The sequence below is a fragment of the Pleurodeles waltl genome, chromosome 10 (assembly GCF_031143425.1).
Source record: "Pleurodeles waltl isolate 20211129_DDA chromosome 10, aPleWal1.hap1.20221129, whole genome shotgun sequence".
Taxonomy (NCBI): Eukaryota; Metazoa; Chordata; class Amphibia; order Caudata; family Salamandridae; genus Pleurodeles; species Pleurodeles waltl.
This window is the reverse complement of record NC_090449.1, coordinates 1034751515-1034775386: the sequence shown is the minus strand read 5'-3', so window position 1 is coordinate 1034775386 and position 23872 is coordinate 1034751515.

Sequence of the window (23872 nt, the reverse complement as noted above, 5' to 3'; positions counted from 1 at the left end):
TTCCTAGGTGACCATACTCCTCAGTCTTCTAGTGCCTTTGAGGTGGTGGCCCGAAACAGTGGCCTGTAGGGATCTGCTTGAGCTCTGTCAATAACTCCATGCCTGGGCCACCTGGATTTACTTTCCTTGCAACAGTTTACTAAGATTGCACATTCCACCAATCTGGTTCAGCTCTGGATTCTATTCCACCCAAATTCTGGAATCTGGGCATTTCAGAAATTTCCAAAGCCCTGTTTAATGTTTCCTATATTTAATTATCCAATGCATAGGTTCCAGAGGAATGAAAAAGGACATTGATTGCCTTCCTACCAAATGAGCCCAATGTTGACTAAGGTGACCTTTCCAACTACCAGTCAATCTCATTGCTGCCCATTGTGATAAATAACCTTAAGAAGTATGTGAACTGGCTGATTTCAGATTTTTTGGAGCACTATCAGCTCCTGGAACCTGTCAGTACTTGATGATCTTAGAATGGCTGCATACAGCTGAGATTCAGCAGCCTTAGTTCTATTTGATTTATCTGGTGCATTCAATACAGTCTCACATTCCATTGTGCTGTCCAGACTGTTAGAGGTCGGGATCTGTGGGTCAGCACATCAGTGGTGTGAATCTTACTTGAACAGCAGATGTCACGCAGTTTACCTGCCTCCTTTTTTGTCTGGATTTAAGGTACCGAATCAGGGAGTACCTCTTGGATAGGCGCTGAGCCCCACTCTTTTCAACATGTACATCTGACCACTGGCAATATTGGTGAGATATTTTTATCTTAAATGTGTGAATGTTGTGGGTGTTAAACAAATTATTATAGCCGTGGAATGGTTGGAGACATTCCCCTGGTAATGTTTCACCAATGCGTGTCTTCAGTCACCATCTGGTTGAAGCATAATACCCTAAAAATTCTGACAAAACTGAAGTGATATAGACTAACCAAATACAGCCAGTCTTACCTTTTTCTACTAACTTTTGGCCATGTCTTCTTCTGATTGTTCTGACGTAACTAAAATGGTGAACAATATGGGTTTCTATTTGGACTTTGATCTGTCCCTTGTAAAACATGTAAACCATCTGTCCACCTGGTTTCATCTGCTTCGAATTCTGCCGCCCCTTCCACTTTCAGTAGGTCTAGTGGTGGTATAGCCTACCATCTTGATTTGCCTGTAGTATTTTAATTCTCTGTTCCTTGTAGCCCACATAGAGTTGTTGGAAAGGCTTCAATGCATTCAAAGAGCTGCAGCTAAACTTGTTCTTGGCTTACCTCAGCATGCACCTGCCTCTGCCTCATTAGACTCACTTTTTTTCAAATCTCTTGTTATATGTGCAATTATAGTACACAGGAGCAGCTTATTACGTACAATCATTTTAAATTATTATCAAGTGTTACATATTTTGGGTTAAATGTATATTTATCCTTGAATTATTTTCGGATGTGGAATGCAGTCTCCCAGTGCTGAAGGGGGAATGGAGCAAACACAAAGCTAGCAAGTCTATCAAAACACTGCACACTTAAGGCATCCTGTGCAACGTAGCCGAACCCGCTACATAGCACAGGATGCCTGCCTTGATGTGACGCCATGGGAGCTAGGTATCCCATGAAGAAGGGATGCCTAGCTCGAGTAACTTATAAAGGCTTACATTTCAAGGGTCACTTGAGTTTAATATGTGGTGTATCTAAATGGATTTTGGTTAATTGGGAGGGAGGGGTTTTGGGGGACAGGATACATGTCTGATGTTCCTGCCTGGGACTATCACACTTTTAGAAGAAAGTCCTGGTAGCCATTAAGAAGGCCTTAGAACACTGAGTACTGGAAGTACTGGGAATAACACTGCCTGAAAGGGATCAAAAGGGAGGGTAGATTAGTACTTTGGCATTGTTTCAGGACAGCCAATTAGTCAGAACACGCTAGTTAAGGAAGAAAGAATCCCCCTCTGTGGAGTATGGCACATTCTAGTAATGACGAGACTTAGAGGCAATGTTCAAGGGGATAATTAGAAGTTTGATAACAAAAATGGAAACCTGTGGTAGATACTATGAGAAGATCTCCAAGATAGCATGCCCCACCCCCAACCCCAGACTGAAGCCACTGGGCCTTTCCACTCTTTGATCACTCCTAATGCAACTGTAACCACTGCACCCCATGAAGGATATGTCTGTGAGACCGACAAGAACCTACAGAGGATAGGAACTAAGTAGTGGATCGGGGCTTAAGGGTCCCCCTGGGGTTGAGGGTCTTTCTTCTTTTTATCTTCTTTTTAGTTTCAAGGGTGGGAAGAGAGGGGAGATTCAGTATAACAATTTGATTGTTATCTCTTAGAGAGATGCCGTTTTTGGGTCACTGCATTATTTGTGCCTCCAAAGTCCCTCTATGGTTATTATGAACATTTAAATAAAAACTAAGTTTGAAAAAAAGATTTGCTGCATGGTGTGTAAGGTAAAACACCTACATCAAGCTGCAGCTTTGAATTAGAAACTGGTTATAGCAGGAGGCATTTACTACAAAGAACATATTTCATCCTGCAACTGGAAATCACAAATCCAAAATGGTCGAAACTTCTCCGAAACTGGTTTCTTTTTAGGTTCTGCATCTCTATTCCTCAGTGCATTAGACTATCCCCTTTTCTCCTCTTTTTCGGAAATTTGGATTCAAGAGTGTCTTTGCTACAGGATTAAATTGATGCAACAACATCTATCATTGTAATCTGCTGAAGACTTCTTCGGTTTTTATTTTCTCTAGTCTGTCCCTCTCCACTGCCCTTTCCACTGTTTGATGCTTTCCAGACTCCTTCTGGGAGCATGTGTGAATTCCCAAAATCTACTAAATCTTCAGGCACTCAAAGACGTATCTACAGGGGAAGATTTGCTACTTTTTTCATGGGGCCCAAAGTGCAGATCATTGAGTCACTCGGCTATTATAAAACAGTGGGGCATATTTACAAGAAGCTGGCGCCTCAGTTCTGATGCACCCGTTTGTTTGCGTCACCCCTGCCCCACCTAATGACACCATGGGTGCGCTGTATTAACAATATGGTGCACCATGGCGGTCGTTAGGCCAATAGCATCAAAGTATTTTACGCTATTGTGGAGCTTTGCTGCACTAGGGTCACAAATGTTGACTCTAGTGCAGCAAAGTGCAAGGAGGCCCTTAGGTTTCTACGGGTAAGTCATTTTAACGCCTGCTTTGAGTAGGTGTTAAAAAATTACACCAAAAATGGTGCTCCTTTTTGTGGGCCTGCTAGCGCCCAAACGCCCCCCTTGCGTACATTACGCGTGGCGCAGGAATAATGTGGCGCAAGGGGGTTCAAAGAGGCGCAATGCGAGCATTGCGCCACTTTGTAAATACAGCATGGTAAAAAAGCCTTCACAACGCCACATTAGCGTAAAAAAACTATTATGCTAATGTGACGCAGAAATTGTAAATTACAACAGTGAACTACTAAATCATGGTGCAGTTTCAATTTTAAGATCCACTATAGAGCATGAATCTAGTCAAAAGGCAGCAAAGCGCTGATCTAAGTGAAACCTGCCAGTGGAAGCATAATTGCTCTGAGTTCATGGCTATTAAGTAACATTATGTGATTCAGTGATCAGTGCTTCTATTCCATTTTTTAAAATGAAGACTGTATTTCCATCATTCGTGCACCAGGCTTTGGCCCATATTTAAGAAAAAGTGGTGCATCAATGCTGATGTGCCACTTTTTTTGCACCCCCCGGCACCTAACAGCACCATGGTTACGCGGTATTTATAATACAATGGCGGTCGTTAACACAATAGCGTCAACATTTTTGACGTTATTGAGGTGCTTTGCTACACTAGCGCTGCATGCCTTGGGCCACTTTGTAAATATGATGTGTGGAAAAAGCCACTTTAGCGCCACCTAGGCGTAAAACAAAAAAATGGCGCTATGGCGGCGCTAATAGCTCTTAAATATGCCCCTTAGTGTTTTACAGTGACAAGTCACAGCAACACCTTTGGAAGGTTTGCAAGCATTTTGCAGACCTCCTTTATTGGAACAACATCTTGGCGAACTAAGATTTTTGTTCAAGAAATGTTTTCTGTGATCGTGCGTCCTGCTTCTCCAGTGCCCAATAGAAAGACTTTCTGACAATGTACATGAGTGGTGTAGACCATAAATATTCCGTTACCTATTTCTTCCATGTCACTACCACCATGTCCACAGGTTGTGCTTTTGTGCCCTCAGCTCTCTGTCCCAACGCCCTTTCACCTTGGCAGCCACCCTACATTGGGCATTTGGCACTGGTTATAATGAATAGGTCATGCCCATGCTCTCACAGCTTCCACTTTTCTAAGTTCCTCTATTTCTGTCTAGTGCCTCATTCCATGTACCTCGATTTAAGCGTAATTTTCGTCACCTACTCTCCTGACTGTAAATAATGACTTCTGTCTTCTTTGGTCAGGGTCTCTTCTTGCTTGAGGTCCATTGATGACTTTCAGCTTCCGTTTCCTAGCTCATAGAAGCCATACAAAACTCATACCTTCTAATTATTTAAACATTGCACTGTATGCTTCTTGACATGACCGATCTCGAATATCCCACCACGCTTGGATTTTGAGTTGCAAATGTGTCAAACAGGGAAGATACCTTGTTAAGATAATGATCTCTTTCTTAGATCTATATTTCACTTGCAAGTCGCCGAATTAAATCGTGGTGGAGCCATTTCAGCCTTTCATCCTTCTAAGTCAAATTAAATGAGTATGATTGAGCCGGGTAATGAAAACGATTGCCATTATGGTTCTTGATCACGATGGTGTAAATATATTCCTCTGTATAAAAAATAAGGTTTGTCGAAGACTGAAAATATACTCACTGAACACCGAAAATCGTGGTCTTTGTGAAACTCCAGAAGCGATAAGATGAAAAAGTACACTGCATTTAATCGATTTAATTTTGTATTTCTAAATCGGTTTATCCACTGGTCAAAAAAATTGTCTTATGGTTTCTCTGCCTTTTTCAATGTTTGACCCCCTCCTCCCCCCAAAAATGAACCTGGCGCAGACTTTCCTGGGATTAAAACCTAGTTCCTTTTGAATTTTACCTGCACTGTTTATTTTCTTATCTGTTCCTGGGAGCAGCAGAGAAAGATTTCTGAAGAACACAGGCCTAGTTCCTGTCACATGTGACAGAGGAAAGCCAAAAGGCAAGGAAGCTATCTACATTGGTCTAAATAATAAACTTTTGACACTACAAGTAGACCAGAGTATTTATTTTAATAATAAACAATTATGTTTAGATATGATTTAAAAAATAATAATTTCATAACATCAATGGTTGAAAAAGATACAAGTGTGTTGTAAATTTAAATATTTAGGTTGACTGCTTGGGTACTAATCCTGGCTTTTCTATTGCACTTCATTGTTTAAGCCTCCCTGTGCCACGTTTCTTATTTCAGGGATCATATAGATCTCTAATCAGAACTCAATTTGGGCTTGTAAGGTTTACTTATATGTACATATGTCGTTTCTTACAAATCCAAAACAAATTTTGAACTTCACAGAAATTTGGACTCGTAACATGATTTAGGGCCAGATGTATCAAAGGGTTTTACCCATTCTGTGTCTATGGGAAAATGTGTTCATACATATGGCCCTTTGTCACACAGAGCATTCTTTGAGAGTAAAGTTCCTGTGGGTGGCGACTGGGTGATCCAGGGATGGAATGGCAATCACATTTATGAACATCCACAAATGTGCATGTTTGTGGGTAGTCAGAACCTAATTTCAGACCATTTTCTATCCTGTGGATATTCACTCTTGTCAGCAGCAGGAATACATTCCTCACCAGGGTGGGATGTTTGCACTTGCTAGTTTTTATTGCGTGTGAAAAATACATGACTATGGGCCAGATGTACAAAGCATTTTTCTGGTCGCAAATGCTTCGATTCGCAGAATCAGGCGTTTTTGATGTACAAAATGCAAAATGTGATTCAGTAACTTGTTACTAAAACTCAATTAGCATTTTCGATTCGGTATTTGGAAGGGGCATGGTTTGGGCGTCCCTTTCAAATTCCAAATCAATATGATATGTATTACTGTTTTGCAACAGTAATATCTTACCACCATTTTAAAAGTGGTGGTAACACATTTGAAAATGGGATGGGATCCCTTCGCGGCCCCGTCCCCTTTGAGAATGTTGAAAAAATATTTCTTAAGAGCAGGGTGTCGTTCTATGGACTGCCTACTCTTAAAAAATGAAAATTATACACCCTAACCATTATGCTCACTCCGAACCTCCCTCTTTCCTTAAACTCCAAACCATATATGCTCATTTGTTTTAGAACTTATTCCCCTTCCTGCTGTTTGTTGTCTCTATAATTGCTTTTCAGATCACTTATGCCAATCTATTCTCCTAAAGTAGTAAGCTAACATTTCTCTGTTCCAGAAGAATGTTGTCGGAGAAAAGCAAGGAATGGGAGAACCTTGTTTCCTTTGGACAATAAGCCTTTTGACATTGGAATGGAGAGTCAGGAAAACATGGCTAACCTTCTAAGACTTAGCGGGGGACGGAGATCGATACTCCAATCCCGCTTGCGCTGAGTGGATCTCAGAGAAGGAAAGGCTAGTGTTCCTTGCACAGTGTTGTGCTGTCTGGAGAAAGGCCTTGAATGCAAAGAGAATGCGCTATAGGGCAGTGACCAAATGACACATACATTTCAAAGCGGGCCATGATCTCCCACATACTGTTAATGGGCAGTGGCCATCTTGGATTTCTGATTATGACTTTCCTCCTGGCACTTGGTGATAAGCTTTGCAAGACTGGTTTTGATTCCAGTGATAATTCTGCGCCTACCGCTTCCTCTCTGTCGATTGGTAAGAGTGTACACATATCAATCAGGAAGAGAATGAATATAAGAGAGGGAAGGGTGCAAGAGAGATAGGGTCACCCAGGCGCTACTCATCTACTTCCAAAATTCAACAAGGAGGTGGAAGGCACAGAATGGATGATGAGTCTTGAGAACAAGGCTACCAAAGAACTATGTACACTCAAGGAACAGGAGAGCAATGGCATATAGTAGTAAGGTACGTAAAGGGAATGTAGTATGCCAGACTTCATGGTGAAATGTGATATGATGAGCCCCCACACTGACCTGGACACAGGTGTAGATTCCAGGACATCATTGAATCTTGTACAATGTAAGATGAGGATGGCAAGACAAACAAAGGGTATTAATCCTGTATGAACCCCACCAATGCTAGGGAACTGATGAGGAATAAAAAGAAAGATACTGGGAGTAAATACAGTGATAAAATGAGCAGCAAAGGAAGACTTACAACTGCACAGAAAAGTTGCCAGACTACTACTGCATGCTACTGCTGATCATAAGTTCTTCCACTGCCTAAAGAGCCACAGATGTGGTGGACATAATCCCGAAGTAGGTATTCAGATGAATTAGTGAGTTATATATTTTTTCTAACTTCCATAAGGCAGACAGTATCCCACTTTTTCAAAGTAACCTTAAAACCTTTCTACTTAAACTTTGTGGGTATTCCTGGGGCTAGTAGTTATGGGTCTCTTTACATTGTCTGCTGACTCTCAAACTGCCTCTCTTGCTATCTTTCTGTGTCATATCACAGAGAGTACCCTCCCAGAAAAAAATCCACCCCAGATGTAATGGCTGGTCCTGGTTTATTTGCATGTTGGGTATTGAATTCTCTAATCAAACAAGGTGCATGCACAAAGGAAGCATGTTTCTAAGAATGCTCCGAGACGTTCTACCCATTCCAAGCTATCAGGTACTGTAGCTGATGATGTCTATTTTGAGAATCCACCAAAGATTCCACCACATATTTGGGTGACCGGTCTACCGTGGTGGGTCGTGGGCTACCATCTAAGACTGTTCCTGCAGGCTTAATCCACACATGAACCAATGGATGATTTCTCAATTTTTCAGGTAATTGTAACTTTAACCAGAATGCCACTGACTTAACCAACTCTATTATCTGAAAGGGATCCACAAATGTTGGGTGAATTTTGAAAGTGTGCCTGAAACTGATCAGAATCTTGTAAACAGTCATACTCTGTGTCTTTTCTTGTACTGCAGATGGGCTAGTCTATGCATATTTGCTGATCTCTTGGAATTAGTTCTGGCTGCTATAAAAAGTTTGGTTACTGATCATCTCATCTCGTTAATGTTTTGCAGTACATGAGATACTGAGAGGACCTGAGATGAACCAATGCAGTGAAGAAACATAAGAGAATGGAACCCACAGGTAAAGTTGAAATGTTCCCATTTAAGAATGTACAGATTTATTCAAATTGTTTTATTCTATTCAGATGGATGGTCCATGAGAAAACACTTCATGTACTGTTCAATCGATTGATTCAGTCTCTGTCTGCCCATCATTCTGGGGATGGCAAATCATGGACATTTAGTGAATAAAGCATGTAAGAAATTGAATTATTTGGTGGTGGGGTTACTACCAATCTTATGGAATAATCACAAACTTTTAAAGGGGTGGTGATGGCAAATCATGGCTATTTAGTGAATAATGCATGTAAGACATTGAATTATTTGGTGGTGGGGTTTCTACCCATCTCATAGAATAATCACAAACCTTTTAAGGGTGGACCCTCAAACTCACTAAATTAACCTAAACTTAGCACCCTGCTAGTTATGGCACTGAGAAGGCAGCCTTAACTTAGGGCAACATGAAAAATATTTAATATGCAGTACGCATGTAGTAAAAAAGACAAAATGCTAAACTTTAAAGATCTCAAACTGACTTAGAAACATAGTGCAATATTTAATAAACAAAATGTCACCAAAATGACAAAACTCCAACAAGGGGAACTGGAGATACATTTTTTTATAAAGTTTTAAGTAGGAATAGTGCCAAGAGGCATAGATTGTCATTGATAGTCAGTAGTCGTGGTATGTTGAGTACTAGGCTCAACTTGATTCTGACTGTGATGGAGTCAAGGTTGGAGACACCAACCAGGTTCTGGTCCTGGTCAAAGATTTTACCTTCTAACATTAGCCATTTAAGTCCCAGTTCCCACAGGAGTTTGTGGTAGTGGGCGGGCTTCCGACGGTGGGGGGCCACCAGGAGTCGTTCCATGCGTTGGGTTAAAGGCCCATGATGAGTACTTCAGTTTTGTCTGAGTTGAGTTGTAGGCAGCTGCTTTTCATCCAGTTGGCGACTTCTCCCATGCCTTTGCGGAAGTTGTGTTTGGGCTGTGTTGGTTTTGTTGGATAGGGAGAGGATGGGTTGGGTGTTGTCAGCATAGGAGACGATGTTAAGTCTGTAGTATCTGACGATGCTGGCTAGCGTGGCTATTTAGATGTTAAACAACGTGGGGCTAGGGGAGGATCCCTAGGGAACTCCGCAGGTGGTAGGTGTGGGGTCTGAGAAGAAGGTGGGAAGTTTTACTCATTGAGTTCTGCCGGAGAGGAAAGATCGGATCCAGTCGAGGTCCTTGTCTCTGATGCCGGCCTCGTAAAGTCTGCATATCAGGGTGTGGTGGAAGACTGTGTCGATGGCCGCAGAGAGGTCGAGCAGGATGAGGGCCGCAGTCTCTGCCTTGTCCAGCAGAGAGAGGATGTCGTCGCTTGCGACTAGGAGGGCTGTTTCTGTGCTGTGGTATTTTCTGAAGCCAGATTGGGAGGCGTCGAAGATGTTGTGGTCTTTGATGAAAGTGGCGAGGTGGCTGTTGATTGCTTTCTCGATGACCTTTGCTGGAAAAGGGAGCAGGGAGATGGGCCTGTAGTTCTTGAGGTCGGTGGGGTCTGCCGGGGGTTTCTTGAGGAGAGGGTTGATCTCGGCGTGTTTCCAGTCGTCGGGGAAGGAGGTGTCTGCTAGGGAGCAGTTGATGGTGAGGCAGAGCTTGGGGGCGGTGGTTTCAGTGGCTATGTTGAAGATTTGGTGGTGGCATGGGTCCGTGGGAGCCCCAGAGTGCATGGTCCTCATTGTCTTCAGTGTATTTTCGGTGGTGAGGGGGTCCAGTTGGTGATCGTTGGTTTTTTGGTGTCGGGTTCCGGTGGAGGGGGTTCTGCACATAGGTTGTCCTCGCTGAAGTTGTCATAGATGGTCTTGATTTTGCGGTGAAAGTATGTGTTGACTTTGTTGCAGAGATCTTGTACGGGTGGGATGTCCGTTGCTTCGCTGTTGGGTTGGTTCTGCGGTGAACCAGCTGGCTTTCTTGGCGTGGGTGCTGTTGTTCTTTTTGAGAGGGGCTACGGTTTTGGTGCAGTCAGCGATCCATGTGTGAAAGGTGCGGTCTACGATGTTCGGGTCGTCACTGTGTGCAATGGGAGGGCGGAGTTGGCGAGGGTGGTGGTGAGTCGGTCGTCAGTGATTCTTTCCCAGCTTCTACGAGATGGTTGGTTTTGAGGTCTGAGGATGGTGGGTGTGTTGAAGGGGAAATGGATGTAGCGATGGTCTGTCCATTGAAGTTCGGAGTTGTGGCTGAAGGTGACGGAGATTCCTGTTGTGAAGATGGGTCGAGGGTGTGTCCTGCTGAATGCGTTGGTTCTGTCACGATCTGTCGGAGCCCTATGTTGTGGAGGTTGTCTAGGAGGGATGTGGTGTTGGGGTCTTGTAGGTTGTCGAGGTGAAAGTTGAGGTCTCCCAGCAGGGTGTAGTTGGAGGCTGCGATGGCTTGCGTGGTGATACTCTCTGTGATGGAGTCGGAGAAAGGTGAGCGGGGACTGGGTGGGTGGTAGACGAGGGTTCCCCTGAGGGTGGACGTTGGACTTGTCTCAAGTTTGAAGTGAAGTTGTTCCATCAGGCTTGTGGAGTCTTCGGAGTGTGTACTCAGTTGGATGTTAGACTTGTGGACGATGGCGATTCCCCCCCCCCCGGGGTGGCTTGGGCGGTCTTTCAGGGTGATCTTGTATCGTTGGGGAATGGCGATGGCAATGTCCGGGCCAGAGGTGGTGTTGGTCCAGTTTTCTGTGAGGAATGCGACGTCCGGGGTGATGCTGTCAAGGAGGTCCCAGATTTCGGTAGCATGTTTGTGGAGGGAGCGGACGTTGAGGAGGATGCATTTCAGGATCTTCGGTGTGGGTGTGTTGTTGCGGGTGGGTTCTGCGGGGTCGAAGGTCTTGGTGGTGGTGAGGGATTGGCGGCAGCAGAGGCAGCTGAAGGGTCTGTGGGTGTTGACCAGAGATGAGGGCTTGCAGTTGTTGCTGCATCCTGGGTTGAGTGTGTGGAGTGCTGCTGGCGTGTAGAGGTGGCGGGTGGGATGTCCCAGGGTCCTGGTACTGGTTGCGGTCGGATTGCAGATGGGCGCAGATGGGCTTGATTTTGGCCCGCCCTTGGCGCGCCAGTGGCCGTCAATAAGTAGAGAGAAGGGGGAGGAGAGGACAGCTGGGAGGTGGGAGCGGGAGAAACGGTGCAAAAAAGGGGGGCGGGGTCAGCAGCGGTGGAGAGAGGGAAGAGTGAAAGTTGGGAAAAAGCATGAAAGAGAGAATGCAAGAAAAAAATGAAAATGAGAGTAAAAAGCACAGAAAAAGAGGAATAGGATAGAAAAAAGCACGGAAAGCGCAAGGGCACAATACAGCAAGCGGAAAAGCACAAAAGGGAGAAGACAGAGAAAAATAGGCTGAGGGCCGGAGGGCAGCCTAGTAGAAGAGCAAAGCTCTCCCACTAGACCCCAGGGATGAGGCGCAGGCAGGAGCCTGCAGCTGCAGGAGGGCCTCGATCCTCTGACAAGGGTCAGAATTCCACAGACACGGGCTGCACTTACTGAAGGAGCTACACAGAGGCAGAGCAGTTCACTGACCAGGTCAGGTGAGATGGAATGCAACACAAAAGGATGATGGACGGAGTGCTGACAATGCAAACAATCACCCCCAGTCACAGATCTGGGTTTAATCCATCGTTCTTTTGCTCACCATGCCACCCCAGTTTGGACCCAACCATATGCAAATCAGTCTTGACCCTGTTCCTCATGGGAACAGTCCTGCCCGAACTGCCAGGCCAGGTCCTCCCTGGACCAGAAACAAGCATCCTGGGACCGGTTTCAGAGTTTCACCCCTCATCAGCCAGGCTAGCTTGATTCCAGGGGCACAGTGAGCAAGGGACCCACGTCTGGGCATACCCTTCCCACTTAGGGCAACTTTAGCAACACAAAAGGATGATGGACGGAGTGCTGACAGTGCAAACACTCACCCCCAGTCACAGATCTGGGTTTAATCCATCGTTCTTTTGCTCACCATGCCACCCCAGTTTGGACCCAGCCATATGCAAATCAGTCTTGACCCTGTTCCTCATGGGAACAGTCCAGCCCGAACTGCCAGGCCAGGTCCTCCCTGGACTGGAAACAAGCATCCTGGGACCGGTTTCGGGGTTTCACCCCTCATCAGCCAGGCTAGCTTGATTCCAGTGGCACAGTGAGCAAGGGACCCACGTCTGGGCATACCCTTCCCACTTAGGGCAACTTTAGCAACACAAAAGGATGGAATTGCATGGGTAGCAAAAAAACGATGGATTTAGGCCCAGATCTCTGTACTGGGGGTGAATGTTTGACAATGTTCAGCATTCCGTCCATCACTTGTTGTTTTTGCTTTGTCACCCTAAGTGGGAAGGGTATGCCCAGACGTGGGTCCCGTGCTTCCCATGCCACTGGATTCAAGCTAGCCTGGCTGATGAGGGGTGAAACTCTGAAACCGGTCCCAGGATGCTTGTTTCCAGTCCAGGGAAGACCTGGCCTAGCAGTTCGGGCTGGACTGTTCCCATGGGGAACAGGGTCAAGACTGGTTTGCATATGGCTGGGTCCAAACTGGAATGGCATGGGCAGCAAAAAAACGATGGATTTAGGCCCAGATCACTGTACTGGGGGTGAATGTTTGACAATGTTCAGCATTCCGTCCATCACTTGTTGTTTTTGCTTTGTCACCCTAAGTGGGAAGGGTATGCCCAGACGTGGGTCCCGTGCTTCCCATGCCACTGGATTCAAGCTAGCCTGGCTGATGAGGGGTGAAACCCTGAAACCGGTCCCAGGATGCTTGTTTCCAGTCCAGGGAAGACCTGGCCTAGCAGTTCGGGCTGGACTGTTCCCATGGGGAACAGGGTCAAGACTGATTTGCATATGGCTGGGTCCAAACTGGAATGGCATGGGCAGCAAAAAAACGATGGATTTAGGCCCAGACCACTGTACTGGGGGTCAATGTTTGACAATGTTCAGCATTCCGTCCATCACTTGTTGTTTTTGCTTTGTCACCCTAAGTGGGAAGGGTATGCCCAGACGTGGGTCCCGTGCTTCCCATGCCACTGGATTCAAGCTAGCCTGGCTGATGAGGGGTGAAACCCTGAAACCGGTCCCAGGATGCTTGTTTCCAGTCCAGGGAAGACCTGGCCTAGCAGTTCGGGCTGGACTGTTCCCATGGGGAACAGGGTCAAGACTGATTTGCATATGGCTGGGTCAAAACTGGAATGGCATGGGCAGCAAAAAAACGATGGATTTAGGCCCAGATCACTGTACTGGGGGTGAATGTTTGACAATGTTCAGCATTCCGTCCATCACTTGTTGTTTTTGCTTTGTCACCCTAAGTGGAAAGGGTATGCCCAGACATGGGTCCCGTGCTTCCCATGCCACTGGATTCAAGCTAGCCTGGCTGATGAGGGGTGAAACCCTGAAACCGGTCCCAGGATGCTTGTTTCCAGTCCAGGGAAGACCTGGCCTAGCAGTTTGGGCTGGACTGTTCCCATGGCGAACAGGGTCAAGACTGATTTGCATATGGCTGGGTCCAAACTGGAATGGCATGGGCAGCAAAAAAACGATGGATTTAGGCCCAGATCACTGTACTGGGGGGGAATGTTTGACAATGTTCAGCATTCCGTCCATCACTTGTTGTTTTTGCTTTGTCACCCTAAGTGGGAAGGGTATGCCCAGACGTGGGTCCCGTGCTTCCCATGCCACTGGATTCAAGCTAGCCTGGCTGATGAGGGGTGAAACCCTGAAACCGGTCCCAGGATGCTTGTTTCCAGTCCAGGGAAGACCTGGCCTAGCAGTTCGGGCTGGACTGTTCCCATGGGGAACAGGGTCAAGACTGATTTGCATATGGCTGGGTCCAAACTGGAATGGCAAGGGCAGCAAAAAAACGATGGATTTAGGCCCAGATCACTGTACTGGGGGTGAATGTTTGACAATGTTCAGCATTCCGTCCATCACTTGTTGTTTTTGCTTTGTCACCCTAAGTGGGAAGGGTATGCCCAGACGTGGGTCCCGTGCTTCCCATGCCACTGGATTCAAGCTAGCCTGGCTGATGAGGGGTGAAACCCTGAAACCGGTCCCAGGATGCTTGTTTCCAGTCCAGGGAAGACCTGGCCTAGCAGTTCGGGCTGGACTGTTCCCATGGGGAACAGGGTCAAGACTGATTTGCATATGGCTGGGTCCAAACTGGAATGCCATGGGCAGCAACAAAACGATGGATTTAGTCCCAGATCACTGTACTGGGGATGAATGTTTGACAATGTTCAGCATTCCGTCCATCACTTGTTGTTTTTGCTTTGTCACCCTAAGTGGGAAGGGTATGCCCAGACGTGGGTCCCGTGCTTCCCATGCCACTGGATTCAAGCTAGCCTGGCTGATGAAGGGTGAAACCCTGAAACCGGTCCCAGGATGCTTGTTTCCAGTCCAGGGAAGACCTGGCCTAGCAGTTCGGGCTGGACTGTTCCCATGGGGAACAGGGTCAAGACTGATTTGCATATGGCTGGGTCCAAACTGGAATGGCATGGGCAGCAAAAAAACGATGGATTTAGGCCCAGATCACTGTACTGGGGGTGAATGTTTGACAATGTTCAGCATTCCGTCCATCACTTGTTGTTTTTGCTTTGTCACCCTAAGTGGGAAGGGTATGCCCAGACGTGGGTCCCGTGCTTCCCATGCCACTGGATTCAAGCTATCCTGGCTGATGAGGGGTGAAACTCTGAAACCGGTCCCAGGAGGCTTGTTTCCAGTCCAGGGAAGACCTGGCCGAGCAGTTCGGGCTGGACTGTTCCCATGGGGAACAGGGTCAAGACTGATTTGCATATGGCTGGATCCAAACTGGAATGGCATGGGCAGCAAAAAAATGATGGATTTAGGCCCAGATCACTGTACTGGGGGTGAATGTTTGACAATGTTCAGCATTCCGTCCATCACTTGTTGTTTTTGCTTTGTCACCCTAAGTGGGAAGGGTATGCCCAGACGTGGGTCCCGTGCTTCCCATGCCACTGGATTCAAGCTAGCCTGGCTGATGAGGGGTGAAACCCTGAAACCGGTCCCAGGATGCTTGTTTCCAGTCCAGGGAAGACCTGGCCTAGCAGTTTGGGCTGGACTGTTCCCATGGGGAACAGGGTCAAGACTGATTTGCATATGGCTGGGTCCAAACTGGAATGGCATGGGCAGAAAAAAAAACGATGGATTTAGGCCCAGATCCCTGTACTGGGGGGGAATGTTTGACAATGTTCAGCATTCCGTCCATCACTTGTTGTTTTTGCTTTGTCACCCTAAGTGGGAAGGGTATGCCCAGACGTGGGTCCCGTGCTTCCCATGCCACTGGATTCAAGCTAGCCTGGCTGATGAGGGGTGAAACCCTGAAACCGGTCCCAGGATGCTTGTTTCCAGTCCAGGGAAGACCTGGCCTAGCAGTTCAGGCTGGACTGTTCCCATGGGGAACAGGGTCAAGACTGATTTGCATATGGCTGGGTCCAAACTGGAATGGCATGGGCAGCAAAAAAACGATGGATTTAGGCCCAGATCACTGTACTGGGGGTGAATGTTTGACAATGTTCAGCATTCCGTCCATCACTTGTTGTTTTTGCTTTGTCACCCTAAGTGGGAAGGGTATGCCCAGACGTGGGTCCCGTGCTTCCCATGCCACTGGATTCAAGCTAGCCTGGCTGATGAGGGATGAAACCCTGAAACCGGTCCCAGGATGCTTGTTTCCAGTCCAGGGAAGATCTGGCCTAGCAGTTCGGGCTGGACTGTTCCCATGAGGAACAGGGTCAAGACTGATTTGCATATGGCTGAGTCCAAACTGGAATGGCATGGGCAGCAAAAAAACAATGGATTTAGGCCCAGATCACTGTACTGGGGGTGAATGTTTGACAATGTTCAGCATTCCGTCCATCACTTGTTGTTTTTGCAAGTGAGATGGAATGTCTCCTTTTTCCAAATTTTCCTGTAAATATTATCAGAGAATGTTATCTTCTTTTACTGCTAATGGATAGATTTTGCCACATGAGAGAATTGCTTGAGGAAAATGTTAGTGAGCTGCAGGAATGTCAATCTCCTCACTTCATAATAGCAGCTAAATTGTCACTCACATCAAAGGTCGTTTTGTGTTTGTCATCTTCCCTAGGTAGCACTCCTGGAGCAGAAATACCCTGAACAACGACTCCTAAACCACAAAGTCGTGGAAAACGAAAGCAAAACAACGGTTTCGTTTTCCATGACTTCCTGGTTTTTGTGCCTTAACCACGCATGTATGAACCACGTACATGCGTGGTTAAGGTACAGAAGAAGGGAGTCGACGCGTGAAGGAGGAGGTAAGTTGGGCTGGGACTGGGGCTGTTTTTTTGGGGGTGGGGGCTTGGGGTGATTAGGGTTGGGGGAGGGGCGGAGGGGTTTAGGTTTTAGGGGGGCTGGGGTGCTTTAGGTTATAGGGGCGGGGTGGGGACTCAGGGTATTTTTAGTTTTTGGGGGTGGGGTGGGGGGCTTGGGGTGATTAGGGTTTGGGGGAGGGGGGTCAGGGTTTAGGTTTTAGGGGTGGGTTGGGGTTCTTTAGGTTTTAGGGGTGGGGTGGGGACTCAGGGTATTTTTAGTTTTTCGGGGTGGGGTGGGGGCTTGGGGTGATTAGGGTTTGGGGGGAGAGGAGGTGTTAGGGTTAAGGTTTTATGGGTGGGTTGGGGTGCTTTAGGTTTTAGGGGCGGGGTTGGGGACTCGGGTATTTTTTGTTTTTGGGGGTGGGGTGGGGGGGCTTGGGGTGATTAGGGGTTTGGGGGCGGAGGGGGGTCAGGGTTTAGGTTTAAGGGGTGGGTTGGGGGGTTGAGGTGCTTTAGGTTTGAGGGGAGGGGGGTTGGGGTTGTGGTAATTTTGGGGTGGTTGTGGGGGTGGCGAGTTCACAGTAATTTTTAGGGGTGGGGGGCTCGGGGGGAAGCATGCTGGAACCGTGCATGCTGATCACTAATGCCTTTACCAGGAATGCCTTTACAACGAAAAATCGTTATAAAGGCATTCGTGGTAAAGGCATTAGTGATACCAACGAGTTCATTGTTCCGAACTCGTTGAGCCATCGGTGCTTGAAGCACTCGTGGTTTCGAGATATAACCCTCCTGGAGGCAGAACTTTGAGGAAAAAAGTAAGAGATGGATCACTTCGGTCTATCATAGGACTATAGCTTCTCAGCCCCAGAGAACCAAGAGGAAGAGAAAATCTACAGCTCCTATAATATGGAATTGGATTTCTTCAAAAAGGCCTGCTTCTGTAGCATTCATTATAGGCTTTGTCTCAGAACTTATGGACACATAGAATAAAAGGGTCTGATGGATTCCTTTAACTTTCTATGTCTTTACTAACTAAGTACCGGAATCTGCAAACTTTCTTGACAGTGTTGGCCCACAAAACAACCGGATGCCCTAGAATCTAACAGAGCGATTAATTTTCTGATGGCCTTGGGCTAGAGGTATTGGGACTTGCAGCTAGAAATGACCCTTGCTCATGGCGGATGTGGAATTTATTAGTTACCCCATTCATTGTCTCTCGTTCGAGCGACCCTATTTCTCATCTTCTTAGGACATTGTTTCTGAAAATGACCATTCTGGCTGCAATAGAGACACAGACCCGCCTTCTTCCTTTGCTTCTTTTCCTCAGAAGTTAATTGTCCTCTTATTCCCCTCACCGCGTCTGTTCCTCTAAAGAGGTGACTTCCTTCTCCACAGAAGATGAGGAGTGAGTGGGATGATAAACCTTACCTCTTCCTTCTCACATTTAACTTTTTCTTGATTATCAACATTAGTTTAATAGTGCAGTGACTGTTGTGTGTCAATTTACCAGAAAGGATGGGACATCTTTTAACTCATGCCATGACCACTGAAAGAAGGCTGCTGTGGATTTATCTGTTCATGCAGCCCTCACCAGGACCTGTTCTATATGTACACCAGGAGTTCTTTCTGCTCTTGTATCAAAGTAATGAATCCAAAGTGGGCAGCTGCATATCTTGTCTCTTGCCAGAGATGGCTTTCAACTGATTTATTAACTGGGCAGGGGCTCTGATTATTAATGAGGGGTAGCCCAAGTTAAAGGATGCTTTGTTGAAAATGACAAGGCAAATGTTATGTTGTCCATATCAGATTTAAAGTGCTGGAGACTGGAAAGAAAACATAAGGGACACAACACTATGGGCCATATTTATACTCTGTTTGCGCCGGATTTGCGTCGTTTTTTTTTTACGCAAATTCGACGCAAAACGAACTCCATATTTATACTCTGGCGTTAGACGCGTCTAGCGCCAAAGTTCATGGAGTTTGCGTCATTTTTTAGCGTGGACACCTACTTTGCGTTAATGAAATGCAAGGTAGGCGTTCCCTTCTAAAAAATGACTCTGAGGCATGTGCGCCGTATTTACACTCCCGGGCAAAAATAACGCCCGGGAGTGGGCGGGTCCAAAAAAATTACATCCAGCCGCTTTTGCGTCGTTTTATAGCGCCTGTTCAGGGCAGGCGTTAAGGGACCTGTGGGCTCGGAAGGAGCCCAGAGGTGCCCTCCCATGCCCCCAGGGACACCCCCTGCCACCCTTGCCCACCCCAGGAGGACGCCCAAGGATGGAGGGACCCATCCCAGGGAACTTAAGGTAAGTTCAGGTAATTATTATTTTTTTTTGTGGCATAGGGGGGGCCTGATTTGTGCCCCCCTACATGCCACTATGCCCAATGACCATGCCCAGGGGACATAAGTCCCCTGGGCATGGCCATTGGGCAAGGGGGCATGACTCCTGTCTGTGCTAAGACAGGAGTCATTTCAATGGGGGTTGGGAGTAAAAAAAAATGGCGCAAATCGGGTTGAGGCGAAAATGTTGCCTCAGCCTGACTTGCCCATTTTTTGACACCCAAGCTCCATATTCCCCTACGCCGGCGCTGCCTGGTGTAAGTCATTTTTTTTTACGCACACCAGGCAGCTCCGCCGGCTAACGTCATTGAATAAATACGGCGCCCGCATGGCGCTTCAGAATGGCGTTAGCCGGCGTTAGATTTTTTGACGCACAACTGCGTTGACGCAGTTGTGCGTCGAAAAGTATAAATATGGCCCTATATATTTTTTAAATCTTAAGACCTCTCCTTTTACTTTATGTGGATGTTCCTGGTACTTGTACTGTCTTTGTTTTACTTTCAGTTGATTCACAAACTCTCGCTCTGTTTCTGTATTCGGAAATGTCTTTTTCATATTCATGACACATGGCAATTTTGCTAGGCAATGGTGATACTATGTACGATTGCTGTACAGTTTCCTAGTGCAAAACAGGTGCTTCCTGTTGGATGTGTTCAAAGAACATTGAAAATACAGGGAAGTATTCTGAAAGTTGGATCATTCAGTGAAAACAAACATTTACCTTTAGCATTCCTAATACTGTAGCTTTGTGACTTTGATAGAACAAGAAGGATTCTTAAGTCAAAACTATCTTGCAAAAGTTATGCATTTATGATCACTGCGTGTGGTAGCCAGAGGTCCAATAATGTGTATATGAGTTTCCAAGTTAGCATTTACAGCACATTAATATCTGTGAATTACTTTACCATGGCACACATGTCATGTACTGTAGTCACCTTTGTAGCAACAAAACTTGAGGTAGGTATTCAACTAGTTATTCAACTTTATTGGGAAGAACACGTCCTCTGCATGGGTGAATGTGTGTACCCCTGCCCTGAGGACCCAACAGTACGGTTGTCTGGATCCCTAATGCTGATGTCATAAATGTGTGCCATGATATTGGACTCTTGCAGATTGCTGCCTTGGTGGACTGGGAGGGACACCCAAAGAGCTACCCTCAAATTAGTGGAAGGCTAATGTCTTCACCAGCAGCTAAGTAACACGAGTACAGTGGTGGCAGCATACTGTGCAGTGATCAGTAGTAGTGAACAGGAACTTGTTAACCTGTGTCACTGGAGTGAGACTTGCAGGCTCACTCACTTTTTTAAAACGTTCCATTGCTGTGTGCTTATTTCATCCCTTGGCCTGCATCAGGTACATGTGAAGGGCTGCACAGTGCAGAATTAGCGGCTCTGCGGTGAATTTATGTGTGCTGGGAAGGGTATAGTACAGGGATAGAGCAGTACTGTGCAGTGCATTTGTGGTTAATGCATGCACTGGATGTATGTATGCCGGTAAGGAATAGATGACACAAGAAATGTACTTTTGTGCAGTGCACGCATAATAAAAAAATGTGCTGGGTGTATCTGTGCATGCGTGAAATACAATACATGAAAGATGAAGTGTTGTGAGGTGCGCACATGGTAAGGGTGTGTGCTGGCTGGTGTGTATTTGTAAATAGCACAACCTGGTTAACTATAGAAAAGGTTCAGAGCTGAACAGTGTGCGCAGACTGAGTGTTTGAAATGAATGCATGTGTACATGTAACAGTGCAATGCATGGAGGTCACAGTGCTGGACAGTAGGTGTGCTGTGAGCGTACACTGATTATGTGTGTCTACAATGGTACATTACCTGGAGGATCCTGGGTTCCATTTTGGAAAGCCCAGGCCTGCCTGGTGGAAGACACAAGGAGGAGAGGAATCCCCCAGATAGGTTTATGTACTGTTGCATTCCTGTGACCTGGGTGGGACACACCTGTGCGAAAAAGTAAGAGACTCCCTTTGCACTTCAAAAGATTGCTCTATGATTCAATGATAGATCACAAGGAAGGGGCCTGGACACATCTCAGGAAAAGAGATGGGGCTGATCAGGGTATCATAAAGAGTATGGGAGGGGATCTGGCATTAACCTTTTGATGCACATATCCCTCCCAAGAATTATGTTGAGGGACAATCAACTTCGGATTGTTGCCTGGTATGATAAACATTCTTCCATGAGGAAACTTCAAAGACTCAGACCCTAAATTACATTTTGTTGTTTGGAAATGGATTATAAGAAAGGGATGTTTGAACCCCCAAATGTGTTATCTATCAACAAGCCAGACAGGCTATGCGTGAAGGGGAAGCTCTGCAACACATCTTCCTGTGACCAGATGACCAGAACTGGGGACAAGGGCCTGCTAGTCACCCTGCTAGGTAAGGGGACATCACTCAGGACTCCAAGGTCACTTGCTCTGGAGACTAGACCACCAGCGCCTGCCTGCTTTCCAAGATCAGTGTGTCCGGTGAGGAAGACCAGTGTGCCCAGTGAGGAAGCGGAGAGCGTTAGAGGGAGCGAGGTCCACTGGGAAACCCTGCGAGAGGATTCCTTGAATGAAATGTGAGGATTTATAGATCAGTTTATTGCCCATGTGCACTGTCGGCTCGGCAACCCCTGTATGCCAGAACAGGTCTGACTGAGACTGATCTATAAGTTAAGCACAGTGCAGGACAGGACAAACCCATACTGATGTGCAATGGTGACCCACTATTCCAGAGGGAGCTACCAGTAAAGTTATTATTTCCAGAAGCACCAAGACTCATAACTGTCCAAGATAGTCTGTATATGTGCTGTCAAGTACTATGGCAACCTTGTATGCCAGGATGGACTGCCGGTACCACTCTTGCAGAGGGATTTGTGTTGCTGCCCAAAGGAGAGACTGTGGCTTTGTGCGACGATTTGGACCCACACTGAGAGGAAACTGCCCTGACTGACCACTCAGGGCTGCTGAGGATGTCATGGACGAAGTGACACCCTTGTTATGCTCCAGTGGGGAGAAGAGGAAAGATTCCACAATTCCCCTTGCTGGGTAAAGATAATTTACATGATCTTTGCAAAGTGAGAGCCCCCGACAGCTGAGAAGAACTCCAGCAGCACCACTCAAGAAAGAGAGCCTGTTCTGTCAGAAACTGAAGTGTGGGCCGCGAGCAGACCACCTTCTCTGAGCAGACCCCATTTCGTGCACTGCTGAACTCTTCTGGGCTGCAAGAGAGAGTAAGATGGGGCTCGCTGCTAACAGTGTTGCGGCACCATAGACATGATTGACTAAAACCTGAAGAGTTTAAAAGGGAAAACGTGAGTACGGCCTAGTAGTGGACATTGCCTGATGCAGTGAGCAGTGAATGGGGAATAACCCCAAACATGTTTCCTGAAGGGGGTTGGGACAGGGATTTGCTTGACAGCTTTCGGAGCAAAGGCCTCAAGGGGGACTGTGTTGTTGCTTCTGAATTTTGTATACCTTTATATGTGTAGAGATGGTAATTAAATACTTCTTATTTGTATAAAAAGCAAGTATTTGACTGAACATTGATGTATTGTTCATACTGTTTGCACTTTGGATTTTGAGTCACGTTCACTGACATGTATCTACATCTACGTCCAAGGGAGCCTTGACTGCTTGACCACAGCTACCTCTGAGAGTCAAGTGCAGAAAGGGTTCTTGGCCCAGGTGCTCGGGGTCCATAATAGATCGGGCCCTGGAACATCTGGGGTTAAAGGCTTCCAACACCATGTTTGGGCCCAGTAGTCTCTGCATGGCTCCTGATCCTCTGAAAGGTGTTCTGATAAACACATAAAGAGAATGTTCATTAGCACATATTTAAGCTACTCCTCTCTTCTATGTTTAGTTTCAGGAATAACAAGTTCCACATTAAAGTATATTTAAATTATGTTATTGTAATTTGACATAATTTCAGTAATTTAACGTTATGCTTCTTAATTGAAATTCCCCAAATTACACCAATACACATAACTTGTAATTATGCACTATTTATGTTAAAATTTTACCACGAGCATGGGGGAAAACAAAATGACAAAACGAGAGCTGCTTTTGCTCAAGCCACTTCTTATTTTAATGCTGAGTACTATCCACTTACTCCAAAATGATATTTGCAAACTTAAGTGTAGAGGTCTATTCCTCCCTCCCTCATATCTTTGCAGAGATGTCCGAGTGAAATAGGGAGTGGCTGGAAAATAGGGAATACATACTAATAAATGGGAGCATTAAGGAGGAATAATTGGAAGTCTACAGAGATCATTAGGCAGGGTAATGCACCCACCTGCAAAAGTGTAAGTCCATTGCTGTTCACAAACTGCACTTCTAAAGTTACTATAGATGAAAAAAAAAAAACAGTAGTAACTAAACTCCAGGTCTGACTTGGAGTACGTCCACCAGCTCACATGGCCAACTGTGACAAGCAGCCACCTAAAAAAAGGAAATAATATTAATATAAATGATTTACTTAGACTTTTAAAAAATGTACATAAATTTAATTTAATGCTAACAAATCTATGTAAGTCAAAATGAATTGTATTTGATTATAAAACATTTAATAAACATTTTTGATTTAGAAGAAAATGCAAATATACATTAAAACAATTAAATTAATTTAAATTAATTCTATACCTAATCTTCAGTAATTATTAATACATAATAAATTAATATGAACATTTTACTTTATGTGGGATATTTTAAAATTAATTTTGAGAAGCTACTTTTACTTTAATTTACTATATCTAAATTATTAAAATATTTAATGCAAAACTAAGTTAAAAGTGTTGCAATATTTTTATTTCATTTTACACTTAAGTAAAAATAACGCTAATTTACTTTAATATTGAACATAAAAACGTTTTAACTATTTGTTTAAAATTGAATAAGCTTTTATAACTTTCCCAATATTGTACCAAATGGAGGTCGCTGCCAAGTTTTTGAAACATAAAATACAGCCATAAAGTTACTAGTAAGTTGTATTTGACATTTTCTTCAGACTCCAACTTCTAAATTAAAGTGGTGGGGGACATGT